This window comes from Pinus tabuliformis, chromosome X (genome assembly GCF_031772625.1).
Source record: "Pinus tabuliformis cultivar Carrire ecotype Pingquan chromosome X, CPIR1, whole genome shotgun sequence".
NCBI lineage: Eukaryota > Viridiplantae > Streptophyta > Pinopsida > Pinales > Pinaceae > Pinus > Pinus tabuliformis.
The window spans coordinates 4,872,373-4,884,756 of NC_142308.1; the positions used below are offsets into that span (position 1 = coordinate 4,872,373).

The window sequence follows — 12,384 nt, forward strand, 5'->3', positions numbered from 1 at the left end:
AACAAGGTCCATTCAGAGAGCTGGAGTTCTACCAGTGTGTCGCCAAGTGTTGTAGAGGCTACAACCACCCTCCAAAATTTTTTGTTAGCCTGTTTTGGAGCCTCCCTACCAACCTTCACATCTTCTTACCTTGCTTCATCAAGTCCTCAAGCTTTAGTGTCTTTCTTGCTTAAAGGTAACTGTCGAACACAGTTTGATCTTTTCCCTTCACAAGCTGCTCACCCGAACTTGGTCCATCTGCATGCTGAGAAGCTTACCCTTGAAAATTGATCATTTCTGGAGGGAAACCAACCTTCCCTCCAGAAATTGCACAATCATTTCTGACAGCTGGTTGGGCTCCAAGATTGCGCAATCCTGCCAGCCAACCCTCCCAACAGGATTTGTGCAAATTTTCCCAGCAGCAGGTTGTTCAGCCCAGGATTTGTGCAAATCTGGGTAGCAGTCAGCTGTTCAGCCCAGGATTTGTGCAAATATGGGTAGCAGTGAGCTACTGAGCCCAGAAATTGTGCAAATCTCATGGGCGTCCAGCCCAGCTCCCAGCCAGAAATGTGCATTCTTCTCCAGCGGTCAATCAGTCTCTTGCATGTGCAGCTTGTTAGACTCCGTCTTCTCAAAGTTCTCTGTCAGAGTCAAATTGACAGGTGGCTGTCAAAATCTCAGTTCAAATATGCAGGCCAATGACAATTAGCTTTCACCCACTGCTACTTAGATGTTTGTAAAGCTTGATGTTTCAATAACACTTGCAGGCTAGGAGAAGGTTCAGTAGATGTTTATTTCAGGAATGTCATCAATGTGAAATAGATTCTTCTTCAAAACTTTGTTTTGAAGAAGAAATCATCAAATATGTTTTTGTAATAAATAGGTAAATGTTCCAAAGCTCTACAGTCTTCAATGGCAGCAGCTTCAGTAGCTCCAATCCCTGCAAAAACAACCAATTGTCATCAGTTCAAAGTGTAATAAAAACAAAATGACAAAGTGCCAGACATATTGGTGAGATGGAAGGTATGCTTTAGAGGCAGAGACAGGGGATTTTCTTGGGAAGCACAGAAGATTTTGGTTTTATAAAATTGGGCAGCGTCAAAGTCTTCGACTTCCCAGAGGACCATGGTGCTTTTCCAGAGGATCTTGAAAATCTACAATGCAAGGTACGTCATGGACCAAAATTTTACGACTGTCATATAGAGATTGTGAAGGGAAACCTTCATAAAGAAAACGAACATCCAATCTTGGGAGAGATTGCTCAAGAGATCGCCATAGTCAGACTATCAGAAGATGATCAAGGACTTGCAGCAGGACAATATGTAGCTTTCTACAAGGGAAATATTTGTTTAGGATTGGGAATGGGGACTCTCTTGATTTCCAAAATAAGGGAGGAGTACCCGGACAGAATGATGTTAACTTTCTCTGTTTTTTCCATCACCTAAGGTATCGGACACAGTGGTGGAGCCTTATAATGCAACTCTTTCTGTACATCAATTGGTGGAGAATGTAAATGAATGCATGGTTCTTGACAATGAAGCACTTTACGACATTTGCTTCAGAACCTTGAAGTTAACAACGCCCACATTTGGAGATCTTAACCATTTAATTTCTGCAACAATGAGTGGATGTACATGCTGCTTGCGGTTCTCTAGACAGTTAAACTCTGATTTGCGTAAACTTGCAGTTAACCTGATTCCATTCCCTCGCTTACACTTCTTTATGGTGGGATTTTCTCCCTTGACATCTAGAGGATCCCAAGTATACCGCTCCCTCAACTGTGCCTGAACTTACACAGCAAATGTGGAATGCCAAAAACATGATGTGTGCAGTTGACCCTCGTCATGGGTGTTACCTGACAGCCTCTGCTATGTTCCGTGGACGTATGAGCACAAAAGAAGTAGATGAACAAATGTTGAATGTTCAAAACAAAAATTCCTCTTATTTTGTGGAGTGGATACCAAACAATGTGAAGTTCAGTGTTTGTGACATTCCTCCAAAAGGTCTTAAGATGGCATCCACCTTCATTGGAAACTCTACTTCAATTCAAGAAATGTTCAAGCGAGTCAGCGAACAATTCACTGCCATGCTTAGGAGAAAAGCATTTTTGCACTGGTACACTGGTGAGGGCATGGATGAGATGGAATTCACAGAGGCAGAGAGTAACATGAATGATTTGGTGTCAGAGTATCAGCAGTATCAAGATGCAACTGCTGATGATGAGGCCGAGTACGAAGAAGAAGAGGCGGTTTAAACCTTGTTTTTTAGTTTATAAAGAGCCGAATCTGGAGCTTACCTTGTTAGTCCTTCTTGGAAATGGCTCATTTAGCATATCACTTCATAATGATTGAAAGTTGGTCTGTGCCAAATGTCATGGTTTTGGTTGAATTAAGGCCTAGAAGATGCTGTGTTTAGAATGAGTGGTTGGATTTCGTTTTGTTATTCACAATCTTAAAATTGTATGTGTTGCGTTATGTAATGTGTTTGAGTCGAGTTTGTTGCCCTCCTATAATTAAATAGTGGCTGCTCTGTTTAGTGCCTGATTTTCGTGATGTATTCTCTTATCAATGAGAAATGCCAAGTCAAAATACGCCTAAAACAAAATGAAGATATCCATCACAACAAAAAAAATAGGAACCGATCTCCTACTAATGACTTCAGTTAATGATTCAACGGGATCTGTGCTCCAATTTGTCGGCCATCAGAGGATTTTTAGAGGGACGCTGTTCTATTTTAGAATAGATGAAAACGCTCTATCTCTATTTTTGTAACTGCAGGTGAAACAACGCCCCTGTTTTGGGGTCGATTTGTTTTTCCCCTAGCAGCGTTTATTTAATGTATTAAAAAATCATTTGTAAGGGATTGGGAGTGAGAAAGGGAGAGTTCTGAGCGCTGGTGGAGGAGAGAGAACAGAGCTTTCATTGTACAGTCTTTGACAGGGATTTTAATGAAAATACCCAGCTCTGGCTTCTGAGATTCCTGTGGTATGAGATTTAACATTTGTGTCCTCTTTTGTTTCATATGTAGCCTGTTATGTGTTCATGTCATTTCATGATCGTTTCCATTTGAACAAATGAAGTGTTAAGGTAGAATTCATATTTTGTATGCTCTGCCTTTAAGTTTGTTCATATTTAATGTTTTCTTCTGTTTGACAAGGATTCATCCTCTATGCCCTTGTCAGCTCCTCAGCAGTCTTGCCATTCCATTTAATCTCAATTTGATGTTAAACTTTCTTGCCTACCTTGCCTCAGGAGACAATCTGTGTTTTTTATTACATTTCTCTATTCAAGATGTTTCTTTGCCCCATGCAGCTCAGAAAAACCCCATCATTTTATTAAAAACCCCTTTTTATCAATTTACTAGCCTAAAATCAGTTTATTTTAAAGTCATCGCAGCCCCTTTTAGAAAACTTTTTGCTGAGATAGACTGGAGAGAGCCCTCTCCTGTCCTCGTAGGGCTAGCTACGAGGCTAAGTGGTTTGATGTTGCCTTGGATTTTGCCTTCCTCAGCCTGAGGCCAAATTCGAGCGCTAACACTGCTGAGTTGACCGGTTCCCTCAGGGACTGAGCAAAACAGACTTGCATGCATGGGTTGTTTCTCCCAAGGCAGCATGCAAAGGCATCCCTTGTTTCAGGGATCTATGTTTAGCATTTGGAGGTTACATGCAAGGAACAATTCAGAAACCTCCCTCCAAGTGTCGCTTCCCTTAGATTTGTGGCATGTGCGGCACAACCTCGATGTTATCAAAACTCATCAATTAGACGTTGCAGAGCTCATTCCTCAAATCAAACCTTGTAGATCTGACATCCCACATCACATATAGGAGCGTTTGACACATTCAACTCAGTTGTTATGGGGTCAGCTCGCTTCCCATGTCTTGTGCTGCATTTCTGTCGCTTTTTGTGTTTTCGCTTGTGGGAGTACTTTTTATTTGATTTCTTCGAATGCTTGCTGTCGTTTACATGTATACTAGCTCATCCTAGCTCTATTTCAATTTTCATTGCTATCTCACTATTGTCGCATGCATGAAACTGTTTTGCATGAACGTTCACCCAACCGGCGAGCTGCCTCACCCACATGCATGTTCATCTTCTTGCTAAATATTTAATTCATGTTTTGCATGCACTTTTAATCACTTTTGATATCACTTCATGTCGCCATGCATTCATTGACTTACTTGCTTTCACTTGCCCGTCAGTGAGTCGAGCCAACCTTGGCCCGAGCTCTACTTTCACCAAGGCTGCATTGCGCAATTTAGGAAAGGAAGACTCACCTTCCTCTCCATACTTGCGCATTCCTGCCCAACATTGGCCTCCAGGACTATTTTGCGCATTTATGGAGGACAGTGACTGCTTGGCCCAAGAAATTGCGCAAATCTGTCCTTGGGCCAACAATCCTTCCCAGCTGGAATTACGCATTGCGCAATCCCAACAGTCAGCATCCAGACGGGACTATGAATTGCGCAGTTCCAGTAGTCAGCCAGTCTCCCAGCAGCCGAGACTGTGCCTTGAGCAGTCTTGGCAGTCGATCTCCTGACCTCCCGGCCGAAATTGCACAACCTTCATGATCATTCACCCATGTATGTTGCTAGTCAGTTCTCATATTCATTTTGGTTTTCAACTGATAGATTGCTTGCTATGAGTGTTGCCATGTCTCCAGGTATCGTAGGTGTTCATCTGCCTCTCAACAGTACAGGTACAATGGTTTCCAAGAGAGAAGAGACAAGGACATCATTCAGAGCATGCTTGGGGATGTAGTTGATCAAGTGTCTATGAGCTTGCCTAATCACAAAGAGATCAAGTTGTTCATAGATAAGTACATCAAGTGGTAGCATCACATCGAGCGGCATCATGAACAACAACTGAAGACAACATACCAAATGCAACGAATGCAAGACGAGGGTTGTTGGCAACACAGAGGTGGAACAAGGTTGCAAGCTCAAGCAAGTCCATTGATGATGAAAGCAACTTTGGAGACTCCGGCTATGGAGTGACGACGCGACATGAAGATTGTGTGAAGGTAGAAGATGTAACAAAGAAGGAGTTGCATGTGCTGAAGTAGAAATTAAGGAAGAACATGAAGTTGCACAGACAAAAAAATGAGTTGCAGCAGGGTCAGGAACAATAGTAGGCACAACGTGCATTCACGGATGAAACTGCGCCTAGACAAGTTAAAGATCCATCCCAGCAACTAACACAGACTAGACATGGTGAGCAGTGTTGTTGATGGCATGTAAGGGATTCAACAGCATATATGTCGTTGAGCGCACACTTACAATCCAACCCATTCAACACACTCACCAAGGCGAAGACAAGAAGCAAGTCCAACTGGGGCTGAACATGTACTTCGGCAAGTTGATGCGCATGACCACCAGCACACACTTGAAGATCAGCACTGACACTATGCATTAGTGTGTTGCCGGTTCAACCATACCTAAGAAGACCATGCTCATGTTAGTAGACAAGTTGGATGAAGGGGCCGAACCAATGCGGTTGCAACAAACGCAAGAGTTCGCTTCAGTATTATGTCACCATGAGGTGCATGCACACCATCACGGAGGACCAAGCTTGGCATCAGCTCCCCAGCTTCACCATCACAAGCATCTCAAAGAGTTGGTCTCACCACAACGGACTAAGTGTCAGTGATGTCTTGCAAGGCTTGCTCAAGCCATGTTGTCTCACATGAGTACATGTGCATTGCAATGTTGAGTCATGTCAAGTGTAAGTCAAGTGTCAACAATTGGATGTAATAGTCATAGAGTAGGTGAAGAGTCATGAGGGTAGTTGAACTGTCACAAAGGGGAATGTCAAGGGTCACCCCACCCTTTTCTATAAATAGTCCCCCATAACTCATTGTATGGGCTTTTGGTTAGCCAAGATTTTACTAAGACTATCTTGAAGAAGACTTGGACAATATTGTAACACGCCTTGGCTTCTCCACTACACAGAGCTAGTACATCTCTTTGGAGGAGCAGGCAGATGTGGCTGTAACGTTCCACTGTTGGGGCTAGCATGTTTACATGGTGTATTGTATGATTGTGACTTACGCTTCTTTAATAATAAGAGACAACACATTTTCATGCATATGTTGTTATTTTAGTTGGACTGCACTGGTTGCCTTAATGATATATGTTGTTTAACTTGCGTACTTGTGTATGAATGGATTCACATGTAATTATATGAATCTTATTGTTAATGTGTTGCATATGTTGTTAATGTTGTCACCGTCCGTGTCGACTTCTCTGCCGGACATCAGACAGACCTTTCTCATGAACCTTGCTATATCAACCATCACACTCATCTCGAACTAATCTGTGAGTGATGTTCGTGTTATCTTACCTTGTATGTTGTGATTGCCGCATCCGAGTGGACTGCTCTGTCGGAAGTTGTGCATGTCCTTTGTGTGGTGTGTTCCTAGCCGAGTTGGGACTGATCCCTTTCAACCTAGAACTCACCTTCACCTTCCTTTCCCTTCGAAGTGTTGGAACCTATTGTACACATTCCTTGACTCTCTGCATCAATCACACCCTTGCTACTGATAGAGTTATCTTACTTGCCTCTGTGCGACATCGCGGTCAAGGCATTACCTTACGACCCACTATTGCAACTCCTACACCAACGGTCTGAGGTCTAATTGGGACTTCTTACCAAGGAGATCCCCTTGACATGTTGGCGAGTCCAGCACCATCAACAAATCCATAGTGCACATGAGGCACAAACTGTTGGGGATGTTGGAAACAGCAGTCCTCGTTTCTATGCAGCATTGGACAACAGACAGGCAAACCATCATGCATCTATTATTGAGATGGACAGTAAGGTTTGTGATCAAATTATTTATATTTTGATTGACCCTAGATCTAATTATAGTTATGTTAGTCCTGACTTGGTGGATAAGTGTGGTTTGAATAAATAAGTTCATGCAAAATCTTGGTTAGTGCAGTTGGCTACAGGTACAAAGAAAATAGTTCTCTATTGGGTATGTTAAAATTGGCAACTAGGGCCAAACTCCATGTGGGTCACCTCATTTATGGTAGCTGATATTTTTCTTAGATTCCTCTCGTCGAGAGGTGTAGGATTGATCTAAAGATCATTCGATTCTGACAAGTATTTATGGAAATACAAATTTATTTGTATTTACTTGACAAATTGTCAAGGTCGGCCAACAGTTAAATGTGTGGCACACATGCCCAGTGAATCATATAAATACAAGAGAGGTTGATTCATTTTCTCATCATCTCATCTCACTCATTCTTCTCTCTCTCTCCTTAGCTTTGGGTTATACAAGGAGCAACTCACACGTGGGAAGGAGGACGCATTAGGGCAAGGAGGACGCTGAAAGGAGGATGCAAAATCTACTAAAGGTCTCTTTGACCTGTGTTGACCAAGCGTTGACTCATCAAGGGTGCAGTTTTGGTGTGGCTACCTCTCCTATGCAAGCTGCAGATTTTGGCACAAAAATTGAGGCAATCCGTCAACAGGTTTGACCAACATTGACTTCCCTAGTTTTGGGCAACAAGTTGACTTCAGTCAACAACAGTTTGACTGTGTTTTTGGGGCTGTTCAAGGGTTGTTTGAGGGCTAGTTGACCAAAAATTGACCAAGCATATTGGAGTTCAATTTCAAATCGTTTGACCAAGTTTGACTTTGTTGATCTAGGGTTTGCTGCTGCTGATATAAAATTACAGAATTCTGATTTTGTACTATTTCTCTCTGTCGAACTATTGAAGATAAAAGAAGATTTGATCAAAGGGTTTCCCCGCATTTGGGTTTGTCCCTGGCTAGCCGCCACATCTTATGTATCTTATCTTGGCTTGTTTTCTGTCGATCGTTTAATGTTCTATATGCACTTTACTTAATGTATATGTGATTGCTAATTCGTGGCTAATAAGAAGAAAAGAAGTAAACTGCTCTAAGCATAGAACATACCATAATTTAACATGGTATCAGAGCTGAGGTGAAGACAAAGCCCAAGCAAGAGCAAGAGCAATCATCGAAGAGAAGGTTGGTAGGGCTATCCTAAAAACTTCATGGGGTCCTCAACACTCTTCCCTGCCGAAGACAAGCTCCGTGAGAAGTCTGACTATCACGAATGGAAGATGTCTCTTGATCTGACTTTCGAAGATCGGGAAGTGTTGCACCATGTGAGAGGCAATATTGTTGCACCTCCATCAAATGCATCTGTTACTGCCAAAAGAAAGTGGTCCAAGGGAGAATTCAAAGCAAGGAAGATCATCCAAGACTCTATCGAAAAGCGCCTGGTGGCCTATGTTTTTGAGCTGACAACCTCCAGGGAAATCTACGATAGACTGGTGAGTTTATTTAAAGTTAATGATGCGAATCAAGTTATGTTCCTTAGAAATAACCTGAAGGAAATTAAGAAGGGAAAAGATGAGAGTATGCAAACATATTTCTTAAGGATCACCAAGATCAATAATGATCTCCTATTTATTGGGGAAGCAGTTCCTGACAGGGAAATGACTATCACAACTCTTGGAGGACTGCCACCTGAATAATATATATTCAGGACTACTCTTCTCAACAATAATGTCATCCCAGGATTTGAGGAATTGATGGCTAGATGTATTCAAGAAGAGACAAGGATGGAAGAGCAAGAAATGCCCACACTTAAAGGCCATCCCTCCGCCTTTTCTTCTCATGCTAAAAGAAGAAACACTTATGGGGCTAAATCCAAAGGAAACTTTGGACCTAAGGGTGGAAGAAAAGGTCGATGTTACAATTGCAAAAAAATGGGCCACCATGCGAGGGAGTGCCCTGATAACAGGGACTCACACCATGACGATGACCAAAATCACTCTCAAGGCAATCAAAGGAATGGCAAGTCCAATGGTAGAGGTAAAAGAATGTCTAAAATCAAGGAAGAGGACAACCCTTCAAGAAGGCAAGAAACTCCAGGTATGAATCTAACATTGTTAACAATAAGCAAGATGAATATTGTCTACCAGCAGCCCTCTCTACTACTGCACCCCCGAACACGCTGGGAAATTGGCTTATTGATAGTGGTGCCTCAAGGCACTTCACTGGTTTCAAAGAAGCTCTCTCTAATCTGATAGAGAAGGAGACCAACTTGGAAATTGTTCTTGGGGACAATACAAGATATCCCGTGAAAGGCGTAGGGAATGTCACTCTTCAATTGAATCAGGGTAATATAATTCATTTGCAAGAAGTCCTATATGTACCTTATCTAAAAAAGAACTCGGTGTCCATTTCGGCAATGGAAGACAAAGGCTACAAGGTAGCCTTCATCAATAGCAAGGCACGTGTATGGAAAAAGAATTTTAAAGATGCTTTCACTCTTGGGTTTCGAGTTGATTCATTATATCAGGTCAAATAAGTCCATTAGGTGTCATGTCTTGTGTGACACATCACTTCAGTCCAAACTATGGCATCGAAGGTTTTCTCACCTTCATTATAAAGCTCTACCCAATGCAAGAAAAATGGTGACAGGGATGCCCGAGTTTCGAGTAGAGAAAGAAGGTGTATGTCCAGGATGTAGCGAAGGGAAGCTCAAAAGGGGACCATTCCCCTCAAGCCAAAGCAAGACCTTCAATATATTGCAATTGGTTCACTCAGATATATCTGGTATGATGCCTGTGAACTCATTGGGAGGATATTTATATTACCTCACTTTTACATATGACTATTCTCGCAATACTTGGATATACTTCTTGAAAAAGAAGGATGAAGTGTTCACTTGGTTTCATCATTTCAAAGCCTTGATCGAGAATCAAACTGAATAGAAAATCAAGATCTTAAGGACTGATAATGGAACTAAGTATGAATCCAATGAGTCCCATGACTTTTGCAAAGAAGCTGGCATTAAGAGGGAGACTACAACACCATATACTTCTGAGCAGAATGGTGTGGTGGGAAGGAAGAATCGTACGATTATGGAAGTTGTTCGTGCTATGCTTCACGATCAAAGACTTCCGAAGTTTCTATGGGCCGAAGCTGCGAATACCATCGTATATGTGCAAAATCGATGCCCTCATCAAGCATTGGGTTCCAAGACTCCCAAAGAGATGTTCACTGGTAAGAAATTTGACGTATCTCATTTTAGAATTTTTGGAAGTCTGGTATATTTTCATGTGCCAGAGGAGAAGAGGAATAAATTGGGTGCGTCTGGAAAGAAAGGAATCTTCGTGAGCTATAGCAAAAACACTAAGGGCTATAGAATCTATGTGGCTGCTCAAAGGGAAATCTAGATTAGCCATGATGTCACCTTTGACGAAGATATGGCTCTTAGCAAAGTTGAGAATCTTCCTACTCAAAGGGGATATAAAGAAGTTGATGCCAGGGAACCAAAGGAAAAGGAAGATGAGACAATGCCCGATGTGGAAGAACCTATGGATCCTATTGATCCCCCTCCATAAGAGCCTTCCTCTTCCAGGAAGAGGCCTTCATGGCTTACGGGGACACTTGATGATGTTGAAGGGCACATAGCACCCAGGGGAACCTTCTTGGAAAGTAAGAAGCCGACCAGGTAACAAGGATACTTGACCATCATGAGCATGATCATCCAAAATGAGCCTTCATCATTCGCAGAAGCTGTCAAGCATCAAGTATGGAAGGATGCGATGATTGAGGAATATGAGTCTGTCATGAAAAATGATGTTTGGGATGTGGTCCCTAGACCCCAGGACAAAGCAGTTGTCACTTCGAAATGGCTCTACAAGATAAAGCATGCAGTTGATGGAAGTGTGGAAAAGTATAAGGCTCATTTTGTCGCACATGGCTTCTCTCAAAAGGAAGGTATAGACTATGACGAGATATTTGCACATGTTTCCCGATATACCACCATCCACTCGATCATATCCCTTGCTGCTTTGCAAGGATGGAACCTACATGAGATGGATGTCAAGACCGCGTTCTTGCATGGTTCGATTAAAGAAGAGGTCTATGTGGAGCAACCCGAAGGATTTGAGATTCATGATCGAGAATCTCATGTGTGTAGGTTGAAGAAGACCCTCTATGGGCTAAAGCGAGCACCCCGAGCGTGGTATGAGAGGATCGATAGCTACTTGATGAAGCTGGGATTCACTAGGAGTGAATCCAGCCCTAACCTTTACTTTAAGGTTGAAGATGATAATCCTCTCATACTGGTGTTGTATGTTGAAGACCTCTTTGTAACAGGTGTAGACCCTCTCATTCACAAATGTAAGAGGGAGTTGGCTTTTGAATTTGAGATGAAGGACCTAGGATTGAAGCACTATTTCCTAGGACTAGAAGTCTGGTAGAAGTCGGGGGAGATTTTCCTATCTCAGGGAAAATACGTGGTGAAAATATTGGAGAGATTTGGTATGGTGGACTACAAGCCCGTGACTACCCTGATGGAGCTTGACTTCAAGAAGTTAAGCGGTAGTGCTGCCAGACCCGTTTTACAAAATGCTACCGAGTATCGTCAACTTGTCGGAGGATTGATGTTCTTAGTGAACTCCCATCCGGATATCTGCTTTGCAGTCAACACATTGAGTCAACATATGGTTGAACCTCACCACACACATTGGATTGGTGCCAAGAATCTATTGAGATATCTTTGTGGAAAAATCACCCATGGGTTGAGATACACTGCTGGAGATGTGAGACTACTTGTATATACCGATGTTGATTGGGTAGGCAGTGTGGTGGACCGAAAGAGAACTTCCGGGTGTTGTTTCTCTTTGGGATCTTCCTCGATATCCTAGATGAGAAGGAAGCAGAAGTCAGTGGCTTTGAGCATCGCCGAGGCAGAGTACATTGTTGCTAGTATGGCCTCCTATGAGGCAATCTGGTTGTGAAATCTCTTGAGTGAGATGTTTGGATTTACATTGGATACCACTGTGATCCTGTGTGACAACCAGAGAGGGATTCGTTTAATAGAGAATCTTGTATTTCATGAATGCTCCAAGCATATCGATATCAGGTACCACTATATTCGGGATATGGTGCTACGAGGAGCAATAAGGCTCCTAAATATCGGTACAGATGAACAGGTCGCCGACATTTTGACGAAGCCCCTGGGAAAGGTTAAATTCTTGACTTTCTGAGAATGACTTGGTGTCGTTCAAAGACCCTCTTATGAGGGTCGAGTATGATGTATTGAGCTCTGGGAGCTCCAGGGGGGCGCGGGATACTTCTTGGAGCGACATGTAACCACAGGGTGACTCACCATCCCCTGGTGGTGCACTATGTACAGGGTGAAAGATTCAACCTTCCACTATGACACACTGTGGTGATTGTAGGACAGGATGATTAGTTCTCCATGACGACTGTGGAACAGGATGATTAGTTCTCCTTTGGGCCAGGATGATTAGTTCTCCTGTGGCAACTGTTGGACAGGATGATTAGTTCTCCTATCGAGGCATCCTACCCATGTAGTATGGGACTCATGGGAAGTACCTCTCATCTG

General features: G+C 42.7%; 1 pseudogene; it reads right to left on the reverse strand.

The window, feature by feature from the left end:
- Nucleotides 1-1,830: 1,830 nt before the first annotated feature.
- On the reverse strand, nucleotides 1,831-2,294 carry LOC149137994 (uncharacterized; annotated as a pseudogene).
- Nucleotides 2,295-12,384: the final 10,090 nt, after the last annotated feature.